We start from the raw sequence: 17,640 nt of genomic DNA on the forward strand, positions 1-17,640 counted from the left end.
GGCGTCGATGAGATCCAGTGGCGTGGATCGAAACTAGTCTTCCTTGCCTTAACCCTTGGCGAACAATGCCAACCTTTTTCCACTAATAAATTAGTTGTTTTAAAATAATAAAACAACAACAATGGTATTAACCCTTTCGGTGCTTCTTTTTTGTTTTTGATCTGAAAAATATATTTTTCCAATTTTATATATACTTAAGCCCACTATATGAATAATCAAAACTAATTTTTTAACATTTTGTTTGGAAAAGTGGTTTTTGGACACTATGCCATATGGCATAGAATGTATTTAAAGGAAAAAAAAAAAACAAAACTAAAATATTCAAGTTTTTAATTAAATTTCATCTTATAGAAGACCAGGAAGAGGAAGAGGTCTTTTTATAGAAGAGCAGGACGTCTTCTCATAAAAGAGCAGAAGGTCCTCTCATAGAAGGGCAGGATGTCTTCTCCTGGAAGAGCAAAAGGTCGTCTCATAGAAGGACAGGATGTTTTCACATAGAAGAGCAGGACGTTTGCATATAGAAGGGTAGGACGTCTTCTTATAGAAGAGCAGGAGGTCTTCTTATAGTAGAGCAAGAGGTCTTCTTATAGAAGAGCAGGAGGTCCTCTCCTTGAAGAGCAGGAGGTCCTCTTCTTGAAGAGCAGGACGTCTTTTCATAGAAGAGCAGGACGTTTGCATATAGAAGGGCAGGACGTCTTATCGTAGAAGAGAAGGTCGTTTGCATATAGAAGGGCAGGAGGTATTCTTATAGAAGAGAACGAGGTCTTCTTATATAAGAGCAGGAGGTCTGCTCATAGAAGGGCAGAACGTCTTCTCATAGAAGAGCAGGAGACCTTCTTAAAAAAAACCAGATGGTCTTCTCATAGAAGAGCAGGGGCCCTTCTTATAGAAAAGCATAAGATCTTCTCATTGAAGACCAGGAGGCCTACTTATAGAAGGCATGAAGGTTTTTCATAGAATATCTCGAGGTCTACTATTAGAAGATTTGGAGGTCTTCACATATAAGGTCTTCTTATAGAATATCTGGAGGTCTTCTTTTAGAACATTTAAAGCCTCTTATAGAAGACCTAGGGTCTTCTTATAGAAAACCTAGGGTCTTCTTATGGAAGATTTGAGGCCTTCTTATAGAAAAACTGGAGTACTTCTTATAGAAGACCTGAATGTCTTCATATAGCAGATCTGAAGGACTTCTTATAGAACACCTGAATGTCATCCTATAGAAGGGCTGGAGGTCAGCTTGTAGAAGACGTGGGGGCCATCTTATATAATATCTGGAGGAGTTATTTTAGAAAATCTGCAAGAATTGTTGTACATCATATGGAGGTTTTCCTATGGATCTGGAGGTTTCCTTATAGAAGACCTGGAAGTCTTCGTATAGAAGACCTGGAGGTCTACTTATACAAGATCTGGAGGTCTTCTTATAGAAGACCTGGATGTCTATTTATACAAGATCTGGAGGTCTTCTTATAGAAGATCTAGGGGTTTTACAATGGAAGATCTGGGAGTCAAACAAAGTGAAACATTTCCGTTGGGAAAAATCTATGCCATATGGCATAGTATGAAATATAAAAAATCTGGCAGCTCCATTGAACTATATTTCGGATCTTTTTTTCGTTTTAATAATTAAGGCAATGATTATCTACTACATTAAATACAAAAAGTTAACAAAAAATATATTTTTGTTAATAAAATATATAAAATTATAAGATGGTATTTTCATGCAAATTTTAAATCGAACGAGGAGCGCTTGCTCTTTGAGACATATCAACGTATAGGGTCCACCAATCAAAAATTTTTGTCGAATTATTTTTAGATAACACTTCAGAGAAAAATACAAAATTATTAAAAAAAGAGTGCACATAAGTATTTTGCCTTAAAACGGGCTTCAAAAACTGGTCATGCCATATGGCATAGAATCCCCGAAAGGGTTAAGCGAGACTATTTTTAAAAACAAAATTGTATTAGCTATCCCAATAAAAAACGACGCCACCAATGTTCGATTTTATTTTATTTTAATTTTATTTCGTTTTATTTTAATTTTTGTCATTTTATTCTCGCGTCCCATTTTTAGGTGTCTTATTATCATTGCCAAGTAGAAAATAATCATTGATGTCCAAAATAAATGAGAGAGAATTGTTGGGAGAGTAATGTCCCTTTGTTAAACATTGGCTGACATGGCTCTCATTTGGATTTGTTATTCTCTGTTGTTACGACAACGTAAAGGCGTGTACATCAATGAAAATAATGCAAAGATGATCAAGGAACAAATAGCATCCACACCATAGATGAACAAGATGAGCACTTGCCTTTACGTTTTCGTACGATTCACCATATATGTATGTAAATCGGTGGTGCTCAAAATATTTTGTCCATTTGTCTCTCTGAGCGAGTCGTTCCTTTGGTAAACCACGACAGATGAGAATAAAGAGAAAATATGTTGTTGTAGTCACGTTAACGTATATGGGCGATCTTGGCTGATGTAAATGTTCTCTTCGTGTTCATCGTTGATCCACACGTTGCAAGAGTACGGAGAGACTTGTCAAGATGGCGAAAATTAAGCAAGAGAGCACAACAACCCTGGCCCTGTTTGATAACTAGTTGAAAAGTAGTGCGGAGATAAAGTCTGTCTGGTTACTTTCCCAGCAAGAATTGTCCAGCAAGAACTTTCTCAGAGAGTAAGGGGTTTTTATTCTCTTTTGCTAGAAAATTGTAAAAAGTAAACAGACACCTTCCCAGCAAAAACCAGCAAGCAATCAGCTGACTTGCCAAAACAGAACAATTTGTCCGCCAACAAAGGAAGCAAACACGTTGTATTTTATTAAAAATAAAAAAGAAAATGAAACAAAAAAGTATTTTTCCGCTTTACAAATTTGTTCTCCATAAAACAATACAATTAGACTATGTTATTTCCACAATAAAATTGTTTTTAATGTTCACAAACATAAATCAACAAAAAAACTAAAAACGGCTGGTTGATTGTTTTCAGGAAGAAGAAGAGCTTGCAAGTGCTTGCTAGAAGAAATTTGTCCAGCAAGAATTTGCAAGCTCTCAGTGAAAGAACTGTCAAAATGTCTCTCTCGAATCGCTCTCTTTTGCTGGTTTTTTGTGTTAACAGACGACTTCCAGCAACAATTGGTACAAATTGTTACAAATTTTAGGGTAACCAGACACAGCTATAGTTGTCCATTTTTTTTTATTTTTCAATCTGGTTGAACTATAGATGACTTTTCAACCAATTTGTAGTTAGTTGTAGAATAATGCATTTATAACTAACTATTTTTTAACCAGTTGAAAAAAGTCCCGCAGGTTATTTATTCAATTCAAAAAATAGTAATTCTATACAATTTAGTTGTTTCATGAAATTAGTTTTTTATTGGCGGCTATTTGTATGTTTTTATTATTATATGCATACATTTATACAGAAAAACATAACAATTTGATGATCGTATAAAACTTTACGGTAACGCAATCACTTTAATGATAATAAAATATATTGTACAATAATTAAACAAAGTACAATCGCATATAACAAATCTTATGATCTGAGAACTCTGTACAAAGGGCAGCCATAGCGTGGCTACTTAGTTTTTTTTTTTTTAATTAAATGTCAATTAAATTATTTAATCTCATGCTAAGAAAATTTTAGAAAAAAAAATAACGGGTTTTAAGAAAGGTAAATTATATTAAATATTATTATTTTGTATTATAATATGTTTCTAATTCATTCGCACTAAGAACTTATATATCATCTGACAAATATCAAATAGAAAAATATGTGAATCTCCACTCAAAAACAAAATTATGATCTCTCTCCCCTTAAAAGATGATAGTGAAATATATTGCACAATAATTAAACAAAGTACATTTGCATAGAAGAAATCTCATGATCTGAGAACAGTGTACAAAGGGCAGTCATTGCGTGATTACTTAGATTTTCTAAATAAATGTCAATTTAATTATTTAATCTCATGCTAAGAAAATTTCACAAAAAAAATAATTATAATATATAACGGGTTTTAAAAAAGAAAAAGTAAATGAAACGATTACATGTGCCCAATTAAAAATGGGAAAATGAGATTTTTTTAGAGATCAGAAGTTTGGTTATAATTCGAACGAATTTATCGCCTTAGTGAAACGCCTTGTTTTGAAATTTTTATACATGTTTTTGAGTTCTTTAGTTATTCCAAATATTCCTGTACGACTCCTTGGAATATTTTCAATAACACTGTGCGACAAAAAAAAAAATGGCAAGCAAAACTGATTAGATTATGAAAGTAGAGCTAAAAATATGAGGCACGTGTATTGGCGTTTTTAAAGTTTACATCGAAACGTAACCAAAGTAGGCAGGGCAAGTTCCGCCAATTTCTAGTTTTTTTCGAAATAGTCGAGCTAAGATATCTTGAAATCCTTGCATTTTAGGTATATAGTGTCTTTAGCAACTTTACAGAGGAGGATGTGGGTAATATTTTTGTTAAAAATCTTAACCCTCGTGCAGTTCATCAAAGGGGTCTTTTTGGTCCTTTTTTCGAAAATCTTTCAAAAACTTAAAAATGTGGTCATATCAAATCCAAGTATTCTACAAAATTGTTCGCTATAACATTTTACTATAGGTCTCAGAATACACCAAATCTGTAAATCTTATCCAATCGACAGGAATCTTTAAAAATGAAAAACACGTTTTATGGTTAAAGTCGGACTTAATCTGAGACTGTTCAAAACTGTCCCACGAAACATAAACTTAGAGAAATGACGTCAAAGACAAAAATATTGTTCGTCAAATTTCACTATAGGTCACCAAAGAAGTGAAATGTCTATTTACATTCTATATCATGAAAATATCAGTATAAATTTTGCTGAAAAAACATGAAAATATTTTCCAATTTTTTTGATGAAAAAAAAATTTTGTCTTTGTTCGAGTTGATGCATGAAAGTAATATGAAACTTGGTTCCAGGTGAAAAGTGTCAAAAGAAGAAAAATTCTACACAAAATTCCATTATGAGTTTCAGAATAAACCATATATCTATGTATACTATTTTCATAAGAAAATTAGATTACAAATTTGTATATTTTAGGATGAAATTATTTGCTTTAATGTTGTACTGCTAATTTTATATAATTCCATATCAAAAACAAGGGCTGCTAAGAATGTTATATGTTATGGTTACAGATTTCTTTTATTCAGAGACTCATAGTGAAATTTGATTTGGAACATTTCTTCTTTTTACCATATCCCCAAAAAGTGAAGGATTTTGTGAGATTTTGATCCAGAATTGGAATTATTTAAAATTAACAGTACAACATTAAAACAAATAATTTCATCCTAAAATATACAAATTTGTAATCTAATTTTCTTATGGAAATAGTATACATAGATATATGGTTTATTCTGAAACTTATAGTGAAATTTTGTGTAGAATTTTTCATCTTTTGACACTTTTCACATAGACCCAAGTTTCATATTACTTTCATGCATCAACTCGAAAAAAGACGGAAAAATTTTTCATAAAAAAATTGGAAAATATTTTCAACTTTTTTCAGCAAAATTAATACTAATATTTTCATGATATTGAATGTAAATAAACATTTCATTTCTTTGGTGACCCATAGTGAAATTTGACGAACAATATTTTTGTCTTTGACGTCATTTCTCTGAATTTATGTTTTTTGGGAAAGTTTTGAACAATCTCAGATTAAGTCCGACTTTAACCCTAAAACGTGTTTTTCATTTTTAGAGATTCCTAGCGATTGCATAAGATTTACAGATTTAGTGTATTCTGAGACCTATAGTAAAATTTTATGGCGAACAATTTTGTAGAATACTTGGATTTGATACGACCACATTTTAAAGAAGTTTTTGAAAGATTTTCGAAAAAAGGACAAAAAAGAACCCTTTGATGAACCGCATGAGGGTTAAGATTTTTAACAAAAATATTCCCCACATTCTCCTCTGTAAAGTTGCCAAATACACTATATACCTAAAATGCAAGAATTCCAAGATATCTTAACTCGAATATTTAAAAAAAAAAAACTAGAAATGGGCGGAACTTCCCCCGCCTACTTTGATTACTTTTCGATGTAAACTTTAAAAACGCCGATACACGTGTCACATATTTTTAGCTCTTCTTTCATCATTTACCCAGTTTTTCCAATCATTTTGAAAAAATTTGAATTTTGTTGCACAGTGTAATTACACTGTGAACCGAAATTTTGGGGGGTGGAAAATTCCTATTGGAGATGAAAGCCCTTGTTGAGTATATACAGAACCCCGAAGGACAGATTCGCCGTGAGTCGAACTTCCGCGATATGGCGTGATGAATATTTTGCTGGAGACCCTAAAAGCCATCTGGAATCAGCGTTATATCTTTGTTCGGTGTTGTTTAAGCTTATATTTAAGATGACATGTCTTCAGTCAAATCAAATGAGGATTTTTTTCGTAGAACATTTCGACCTTCTAACTCGCTTCCTTCAATGTCCTTTTCGTCCTTTATTTCAAGAACCGTAATAAAAGTGGTACAAGATGACATTTTTCCGCTTCGAAATATTCTACAAAAATGTGGCTCGGAAGATTTTAGGTACGGTTCCCAAAGACATAAAATCGATAAAATCTTGTTTAAGCGGTTGTTTTTCACTTTTACCCGAATCTTGCTCAGACAGCCCCATATCTATTTATTTCAATATATTATTGTTAACCTATTGATGACCGAGAATTCTCGGAGTCATTAAAACTGTTGCATCTCGTTTTGCTAAGCACGTTAATTTAATAATTTTTTGGAATAAAGATCCGGATATCCGAATTATGGAACCGGTTATTCTGATATTAAAACCGAATTTTTATCCGGTTTTTATGAACCGATTAACCGTATATGTATATCATTAGAAAGCTATTAAAATTGTCAATCAGATATGATTAATATGCATTAGAAATTTTAAGCGGCTTTGGTGCTGGAACGAAAAAACCGTATTTTCGAACCGTTTCTTAACGTTTATGAGGATACCTTTCTGTGCGTGAAAAAAAGTTATGATCATGACCTGGGGGGTGGAAAATTCTTTTTGGAGGTGAAAGCTCTTTGTGAGGACATACAGAATCCTGAAGGGTAGATCCGCCGTGAGTCCAACCTTTGAGTTATATTGCAAGTGTAAAAAGTTACGTAACTGAATTTCAAGTGGGTTTAGGTTTCTACTGGGACATTATGTGCTAAGTCAAATCGATTTAAGACGATTTCTGTAGAACATTTTGTGTCTTACTCTTATCCTGCCTTGTTGTTGAAAAAGGTATAAAAATATACTTTAAAAATTCATCCGATTTGGCTAGGGCATATCACGAAAATAATCTTACGCCGACAAAGCACATATTGTCCCAGTAGAACCCTAAACCCACTTGAAATTCAGTTACGTAACTTTTTACACTTGCAATAATGGGTCACCATCCCAGAATTTAACCCGCCATAACTCAAATGTTGGACTCACGGCGGATCTGCCCTTCAGGATTCTGTATGTCCTCACAAAGAGCTTTCACCTCCAAAAAGAATTTTCCACCCCCCAGGTCATGATCATAACTTTTTTTCACGCACAGAAAGGTATCCTCATAAACGTTAAGAAACGGTTCGAAAATACGGTTTTTTCGTTCCAGCACCAAAGCCGCTTAAAATTTCTAATGCATATTAATCATATCTGATTGACAATTTTATTAGCTTTCTAATGATATACATATACGGTTAATCGGTTCATAAAAACCGGATAAAAATTCGGTTTTAATATCAGAATAACCGGTTCCATAATTCGGATATCCGGATCTTTATTCCAAAAAATTATTAAATTAACGTGCTTAGCAAAACGAGATGCAACAGTTTTAATGACTCCGAGAATTCTCGGTCATCAATAGGTTAACAATAATATATTGAAATAAATAGATATGGGGCTGTCTGAGCAAGATTCGGGTAAAAGTGAAAAACAACCGCTTAAACAAGATTTTATCGATTTTATGTCTTTGGGAACCGTACCTAAAATCTTCCGAGCCACATTTTTGTAGAATATTTCGAAGCGGAAAAATGTCATCTTGTACCACTTTTATTACGGTTCTTGAAATAAAGGACGAAAAGGACATTGAAGGAAGCGAGTTAGAAGGTCGAAATGTTCTACGAAAAAAATCCTCATTTGATTTGACTGAAGACATGTCATCTTAAATATAAGCTTAAACAACACCGAACAAAGATATAACGCTGATTCCAGATGGCTTTTAGGGTCTCCAGCAAAATATTCATCACGCCATATCGCGAAAGTTCGACTCACGGCGAATCTGTCCTTCGGAGTTCTGTATATACTCAACAAGGGCTTTCATCTCCAATAGGAATTTTCCACCCCCCAGACTTTGAGCTCCATTTTGTTGCACAGTGTTATTAGGGTTATGACTTTTTGACATTTTTTCTCAAAAATGATTTCCTGTAGCAGAGATGAACGATCTTTTGCCTTATAATCAATACGCTATCGTTTATTCCATTGAAATATAAAAAAAGTTCACGCACAAATCGATTTTAAAAATATAATTTTTTGAAAAAATGTATGAAATGAAAAAAAATTTTTTTTCAAAAATTATTTTTTGTTGCACGAATGAATAAATATAAGCCTACTAATAACTATAATAATGTTTATTTCATTCAAATATTGAAAAAGTTCATACACAAAACACTTTGAAAAAATTTTAATTTTTTTGTTTTTTGTTAAAAAATTATATCTTTAAATAAAAGCGTTTACGACATTTTTACGATTCTCAGAATTAAAGAAAATTAGTGAGAAATAAATGTTACGTCAGTTTAATTATCTCATGTGACTCTGAAGTTTATTTTCAATTGTATATCTGCTTACAGGGACTTCAAAAAATTGTCCATAATTTTGATAAATTCAAATTTTAAAATCATTTTGTGCGTGAGATTTTTTCACCGAATCACCTTATAATTATGATTTTATGTAATTTTATGGCAAAACTCATCACGCTATGATACAGGGATATGAGGTTGTAAAACAGTCATAACCCTAGTAATTATACCAAAAACTTACAACATTCCAGTCCTGAGTGCATTTGCATGTTTCTAAAAGATATCAAAGAGAAAAATATGTGGACCTACCTCTACTCAAAAAATTTATGCACAAAATTATACTATCTCCCTCACCTTAAATGATTTTGGCCTTCAAGGCCTTTCTAGACATGTTGTCAACAAAAAATGTCCACAAATAGTCCGCAGAGCACCCACCTTTCTACGTTTTTACATTTTGTTTACAAATAAACACTTTTCTTAGTTAATTTCAAAATTGTCGAAATAGTTCCTATTACTATCTCGGCCAAATGGACTTTGCTCAACGTACTGTGTGTATGTCGGAATGATGTTTTTCCTATTCTAATATTATCTTGTTTCGCACGATATTTTATTTCTAGACCATTTTCACAAAACAACAACATCTAAATATATACCTACATATATACTTATGTATAGGTAAAAATGCTGACGTTTGAAATTGTTTTGTTAAATTAAATTGTCACAACAAAATACAGTGATAAACAAAACAAAGCAATTTTTGGAGGTAGTAAATTTAAATATATGGTCGGTATAAGATACTGCCAATATGAGAAAATCAGAAACCTTTTTAAAGGAATATTAAAATAATGAAAAAGTAGTGTCGTTCAGTAGTGCGATTCTTTAACACATTTGTTGAGTTACCGACAAAAATCGGTGAAATTAAAATGCTTATATGTAAATTATATAATTAACGATATATGTATTTCGGTAAGTTAACGACCAAAAGAAAGTAGTCGTAAAGTTCCACCGATAGCAACAGTGTGTTCAGCTTTTATTTGAACTTTTCATTCAAGTTTTGCGTTTTAATTTTACCGACATTTGTCGGTAACTTAAAAAATGAGTTAGAGAATCGCACTACAGATCCAAACTAGTTCAAAGGAACTATTCCATGCATGAAACTATTTTTGTAACAGGTGGTGTAAAGAGGACAATAGATTCTCCCCCAAAGCTGTGAAAATTGTTGTTATTGTAACTTAATTTTGTATGAAAACGTAAACAAAAATTTTGTCAATGCATTATGCATTTGCAATCAAAATAGTTGTACTTGTTGTACTTTTTACATGGCCTGTTAAATAGACCATGGTCCAGAGTTAATAATAGGTGTCTCTTTTTACGTGATAATTTGTAATAATTATTACTAAATATTACTAAATGCTGTCTTTTTACACAAAAGTTCACTAAAAGAGAGCGAAGTGAGAGAACAATTTTGACAGTTGTTTGCTGAGAAATTGCTAAAAGTTGCTGATGGTTTAATGGTCAGCTGCTCAATGTTTATCTTATTTTTGTGGAAAAATGCTATAAATATTACGATTTAGCTATATTTATTGATTGTTATTAATTAATACATATATTAATTATTTTTTTATTTATTTTGCTTAAAATTGAAGAACTTTTTCAATGCTTTGGAGTTAGTTTTCCTTTCATGCATTGGCGCCAATGTTTTTCTTTTGGTTATCAACTGTTATCTTGCTAAAGTTTACTAAATGCTGTCTTTTTACTTTTTTCTCTATTTTCGTATCAAAGAGTAAAATCTCTCTTACTCTTTGAAAAGAAGTTACTGAATAATTATTACTGAAAAAGTAAAAAGACACAACTAATATTTGCACTTGTTTGCAAATAATATTAAAAATGACCAATGACCAATTAATTTTTTGCAACTAAGATACCAGGGTTAGCAAATTGAAAAAAAAACTCAAGGCTAGGCAAAAAAAAACAAATCGCAATCAGTAGTATTGCGATAAGATTTTTTTCTACATGCATGTTTCTAGAAATCAAAATGTCACTTATCACCTGATTCGTTTGATATTTGTAGGGGTAAAGACCTCTATACTCTAAATATTATTAGTATTTATTTAGTTAATCCGGTCATATTGTATCAGATTCACAGAATGATTTATGATTTTTTTCTATTTTTTTATTTATATAATTGTTCCACAAACATCCCATAAGGGACAAGGGAGACTTCTCTCATATCAATGAGTGCACCCCGATTCATATTAGCTCAATGATATGGGACCTACAGTTTATCGCCGAGTCCGAACGGCGTGTCTAAGACACCACTTTTGTAGAAATACTCAGGAAATGTCGCCAACATTACTGAGGGGTATTTTGCCACCGTTGAAAAGTGTTTTGATGTTGCCTGGCCGGGGAATCGAACCCACGACCTTATGTGTGCAAGGCGGGTGTGCATACCATTGCACCACGGTGGCACCCGTGGTTTTATTTTTACAGTGTTTTATTCAACTTTGTCCGTTTAGTTCGAATCTTGTAACTCATTTTTAGCACAGTTGCAGTTGACCAATCGAACTGAAACTTTGCACACTTTTCAGATTTCAGATGACAATGCATGAAGATGAAATCAAAACCAACAATATGGGTTCATTTTTTCCTATAGCCCCCATATAGCGGTACCAACCGATTTCAGGTGTTTTGAGGATTTTGTCTTCATTTTTTGTCCGAATTGGCTGTAACTTCACGCAGAGAAATATATGTTAGAAATATATTTGGATTTCATGATTGCAAACAAATATATGGTTGGATCCAAACATAATTTGTTTGTGTCCAAACACATATATGTTTGCAACGTTTTGTAGCATATCTCATTTTTTTTTGTTTGGGTACCAACCTATTTTTATGTTAGAACATATTTTTTTATTAATGGACAGAGGATTTTTGTCAATGAGAGTAACAACAGGTCTCTTGCGCCTGCGGAATGCCGTTTTAAAATAAAGAGCTGTGTGTATGGTGTAATAGGAGACGCAGAAGCTTTCGTGGAGTGTCTGCGGTAAAACTCGTGTGTTTCGTGCTTTGTTGTTGTTGACAAACGTAGCAAGCGAAGTGGAAAAGAAAAAAATTTATTAATTATAGCTTTGTCCCTTTACTTTTTTAATGGTAAGGGAGGTAAAAGAGAAAAGCGTCAAAATTGCTCTCTCATGAACATTTTTACCAGAAAAGTAAAGGAACGGAAAAATGGTATATCTGGCAGCAATGTCAAAAAGAAACATAAAAAATCAATTTTCGTCTTTTATTTTACAGTTTTTAATTTAGTTTTGTCAGCTTTCGACTTTTTCTTCTGTTTATCGACCATTTTCTTTCTCATTGTGAAATAATCGTCAAACAAAAGTCGAAAAATCAGTTCTGCCATTTTTTACCTGCAGAAATTTTGCTGGTAGCCTGTGGTAGAAGAGAAAGCCATTTTCGCTATCTCTCCACTCTCACTCTCTTAAAAATTGCTTCCAGTTTTGCCATTTTTCGGGGTTAAGGAACGCTTTGCAGTTTAAAAATGGTAACAAATGGTAACCTCAGGTAAGTAAAGGAACACAGCTTATGTTGTTCTTTTTGCTTCAGATGTCTAAATACAATCGTTGAGTAAAGACGGTAAAGTGAGTGAATAAATCAGTGATTTGTCTTTTCTTAAATAAATTGAGCTTTTTAGTAAATTAAATGTTCAATACATTTTATAATTGAATCAAAAAGGTGAATGGAAATATTTTATTGGACAAGGAAGAAATTCTTCCATCTGAGGAAAGTGAAAATATCCGTCGCTAAATCTAATGCCACGGTTCACCACATGGAAGACTAAAATGAGGCACGCCCTAAAAATATATTGGACGATGATGTCCTGATGTCGACCATTAACAGCCCTAAAATATTGGGTGTAACGTTTGAAAGCATGTTTAATTCGTTTGCGCACGTCCCAACTATTTGCGACAAGATCAGAAGTAGGAACAAGGTTCTCAAGTCGCTAGCCGGCAGCACTTGGAGTGGTAACAAAGAAACCTTGTTGACCCCTTATAAAGCAATAGGCTGGTCTGTGGTAAGCTATGCGGTGCCAGTGTGGTATGCAATTTTTAGCGCTACGCTATTATTCAATGTTCAAACAATGTCATCCTGACGACTGCAACATGGTGCCTTCTCATGACACCAGTGAATCAATCATCTTCATGAGGAGCCGAAGGTTTTACCGGTGCATCAGCACAACAAGATATTGTTGATGCAGTACCTGCTTTGGTGTTACCGCCATGAGCATCCCTGCCATGATCTTGTGAACAAACTTCCCCATAAAGGCATGTCAGGAGATATCATAATTATGTGGAGAGAAATGTCCAAAGGTACAAACGAGAACCTTTATATAAACAAGCCCACCAGGCAGGCTTGAATAAGGAATTGAATGAATTCAGGCAGTATAAGAACGCCACGGCATAAGAACGCCAGCTCCCAAGGCAAACACACATAAGATCCGGACGATGCAACTGCATCAATTCATATTAGGCCCGAATTTTGCGATATCAAACACATGTTCTGCATGTGGATGTATGTACGACACGCTGCATTTGTTTAGCTGCCCAGCTAACCCCACTAACCTGTCTTCTGATTCTTTATGGACACTGGTTGTAGAATTTTTGATTCTGAACACAGAGGAAACGAAACCGAAAATATGTCTCATCCAAATAATGGTTTTAGACCTCACAATAATATATTAAGATCTATTTCGTTTTAGACGATTTTGAGCCAATTTAGCCCTGTCCAACCTGGATTTTGTGCAAATTTTGCATCTCGCAATATTATGTCCAAACTTAGAATAAGTTTAAAGATGGGCCATATTGGTTAGGCCGGGACGATTTGTATCGAAGGAAAAAACCTTAATGGGTCCTTCGCGTTTCTTATTCCTGGGATTGAACAGAGCAAAAAAGTCCACTGAACCATAGGCCTACGGTGAAAATCGAGCCTCCCGACTTTGACTTTAAGTTTTTTATCCACGTTTTTTTTTTTGACATTTTGGCATATAACGAGGTTTTTCAGACTTAAACCAATATAATTTATACATTTGTTAACCGAATAAAAAAATAATAACTTGTTCGAAAGATATAATTCACCCTTTTAAAAGGATAAAGGATCAATAGAAATCCGTTGTTAAAAAAGAAGATATGCCCGTTAAAATTTAAAAATGTAAGAAACCCAGGATTTCGCTTCTTTTTACCGTTATAAAAAAATAAAACGAAGTGACCCAAACGAACTAAAGGTATTTTCGTTTTCCATGGATTCCAACACGATAGAATTTTGCATCAGAACGCTTGAATTTTGTTCTGGTCAACTTTTGTAGCACAGTACCATTTATCGACATTTTCCGAAAAGTTTGCACCTTCTCAAGGCCAAAACCGCCTGAAGGAGCATTCCAATGCTTTTGCAATGTATTAGAGAGTTCTTAATTACATTTTTGGCAAAAATTTTTGTCTTTGTGTTGGATCGAAAATCTCAATGGTTTGGCCGTTATATAGGTCAGGAATGCTTCGATTGAATTGCCACAGACCCTATCCTCATAACTTATGTTCAATATGCAACCTTGGTGAACAAGAAACAATTCAACATTTTATTGGAAAGTGTCCAATATTTATGAATATCAGAAATAGATATTTTAATACAGTAGTTCTATCTGAATCGGAAGTAATTTACATTTTAAACGGTGGTGAAAATAATTGCTGGTCTGATCTAGTTAGTTATATTAAACAAGCACTTAGATACAGACAAATACTAATCAATGAATTTAATTATTAACTTTTATATAAAACTCAACATTCCGGCAGACGGTTTATAATTAACCATGCCGTAAACCTTTATTTTTCAAAATACTTATGTATCTGATGTATGTAGATATTTTTAAAATATTTGTTTTATATTATAACGTTTTTGAAAAAATAAAGCTATTGAATTGAATTGAATTGAATGTCAAAATTTCAAAAAAACGTAGATACAAAACTTAAAGTCAAAATCGGTAGGCTCGATTTTCACCGTAGACCTATAGTCTAGTAGACTTTTATGCTCAGTTCAATCCCAGGAATCAGAAACGCGAAGTGACCATTAAGGTTTTCAAATCGCCCCGGCCTAATATTGGTATATTCCTTCGGGTACATCGCCACAAAAGTTCGCTAAAATGGTGTGTACGATTCGTTTTAAAGGGAGTAACTGATTTGGTCCCAACTTTTTTACCCCACCATTGGGATAGTTTTGCAATTTGTTACAGCTTGTAGTCGTGGGGGGCAAGGTTCATACTTCCTCAGTGAATGGCCCAAAAGCTCTAAAAATTCTGCCGGTACTAACTTAGCTCAATATTTAAATATGGCAATATTTCTCTGAAACTTTTATCAAGTCGAAGACGGACTATATCCGAAAACTCGTTCCGGTACCTCCAATATAAAAATTAAAAATTTTAAGGACTGTTCGAGCATTGTTTTGAAATATTTAGCGAAAGTAGTCCTTGTGATTCTGATTGTAACGATATACATATACCATACAACATTACTCCACTAAAAATTGCCAACATAGATCCATGTTTTGGTATAGCGCCCATAAAACGGTAGCTTCCGTTTTCAGTATTTTGATGATTTTAGCTACATTTTTTAATCGAACTACCGGGAATTTGATATTTGAAGTTTCCAGTTTCCAATAGGGGGACCATACCCAGCGGTACCACCGATGTCAAGTTTGTTTTAAATTTTATCTGATAAAATTGGATCCCTATGTCATTTATGGTTCCCAGAGGTTAAAAACTTCTCCATCAAAAATTATGGTCGGTACTGTCCGATTTAAGATATTTTTAAGTTTTTAGCTAACCAAATTATCTAAATTAGGTATTTTGGAGTCCACCCAAAATTGTGGGCATTGGTACTTTCGTAACATATAGAAAAATTATTATTCCATATAAGTTCAGAATATTTTATGCTGGAGGTTGTACAGACTTCGGACAGGCCGAACTAACGGTTTAGTACTTGTGAGAACTTTGATCTGTTAATAGCTCATTTAGGTCCACCACTCCTGTTACTGTAATTTTTACAGCCATAGGCTGAGGTTATTTAGCTTAGGTGCCGGCAAATACGACTGATTATTTTTACTTCTTCCTAGGAACAATAATTTGCAGAAATTTCTTACATTTAGGAACTCAAAACAACACTTCCTGCAAATAAGTGGTACCAAGAAGTTCCAGATCTAGATATGTATGCATTTGTATTTTCCCACCACAATTATTTTTGTTTTACATTCAACAGAATAAACTTCTTTCCAACTTCTGAATATTTTTGCATTTTAATAGGATTTTGAATCTCTTAATCCTTAATCTTCAAACTTTGCAGGTTAAATGTCATATAATTTTACCAAACACTTTTTAGTACATTTTCCATTTAGAACACACTTTTTGTTTGTCTTTTTATACATAGGTATTTACTAAATAAATAATTGTCTATTCTCTTTTAGATTTTCTTCAAAACGGTGTTTTTTCGAAGTTCATTGACTTTACCACATATCTTTTGCTTTTAACGGATATTACCAACAATTTGAAAGTAATTGTTTTTAACACTTGTTTTATGCTTTTGTCTTTTTCTATATTATTTTCACTTTTTTAATTTCTTTTATTTTCCATAATTTGTTTATTTATTTTTTTTTAATTTTTACCTTTTAAGCACTTTTTTATTATTGTTTTAATAAAACACTTGAAGAGTTGCGGTTCTTCAATGCACTTGTTTCTTTACAATTTTTTCTTGTGATTTTCTACAATCCACGTTTTCAAACTCAATTTGGAGCTAGCACTACCATCGACACACGATCAACACGCCTCAGAGCCAATGAAAAGACTGACACCTCAAACAGGTCAGTGGCTGAACAAAAGTACAAAAGTGTGCTATGCAGCAAGCCTTGTAACGTTGCCGACTAAGCAATCAAATCAGTCAGTGAAACTACCAACAACAACCAAACATCACAAGTTGAGGATCTTTTCTTAGCTGTTTGTGGGAGCTAAGTGTTGTGCCTCACTCACTAACTCAGACGCCGCGTAGCAGCCGCCAGCCAGCCCCAAATGACAACAACAAAACAACAGTGCTTTGCTTTTCATTTACAGCTAAACCACACATATTAAGGTAAAACCAAACCGGTGATAAGAGATAACAGCGAGAGCAGGCGGGAGAGAGAGCAGAGAGCGTCGGCCAACGACGGAAAATGAAACAGAGAAATACATCACGAAATTGCTTAAAACGAAAGAGAATGAAAGTAAACAAGATTAGATTAACAACAATACAAACCAATAAAAACGCAAGAAAATATGAGAAGTTGTCACCAAATTTTCAGGGTTGCCATCTAAACAAAATCATTTTAATTGATGTTAATAGATGTCCACAGAAATTGCCAAATCCAAACACCCGAAGACGTTCTCAAAAAAAATCTTTAAAAAGTCCACTCTTATTGATGTCTTTGGATGTCGCTAAAACAATGGCGAATTTCAACGTAAATTTCACCACCGATCGTTTTCGAACAAGAAAGCAATGAATTAACGCACACCATGTTTATAGTAACGAAATTCGGACCCTATATCCGATGTCGGATCCGGAATCGTAACATCATCTTAACGAAAGTTGTATGAAGGAGTTGACATAAATTCGGAACGAAATGTCAGAGCGAAATCTGATAGATTTCGGTCAGAATTCGGATGCGAATGTTTTCTTCCGAATTTTAGTACAGAAGCCAAAAATCGACTATTCGATCTTCAACGGAAAAGTCGACTTTTCGATCATTCGATTTTCA

The 17,640-nt window shown here is 33.5% G+C and overlaps 1 protein-coding gene across 1 annotated transcript in view; it reads right to left on the reverse strand.

Annotated features, from left to right (window-relative positions):
• Positions 1 to 16,971, reverse strand: part of bgm (acyl-CoA synthetase bubblegum family member 1) — a 55,688-nt gene extending 38,717 nt beyond the window's left edge. Inside the window, exon 1 of the mRNA XM_073967501.1 lies at positions 16,519 to 16,971. The gene's annotated coding sequence lies outside the window, so the exon portion shown is untranslated. The remainder of the gene's footprint in view (positions 1 to 16,518) is intronic.
• Between the last annotated feature and the right edge of the window lie 669 nt (positions 16,972 to 17,640).

This window comes from Musca autumnalis, unplaced genomic scaffold, assembly GCF_047663935.1.
Source record: "Musca autumnalis isolate F117 unplaced genomic scaffold, ASM4766393v1 scaffold_2, whole genome shotgun sequence".
Taxonomy (NCBI): Eukaryota; Metazoa; Arthropoda; class Insecta; order Diptera; family Muscidae; genus Musca; species Musca autumnalis.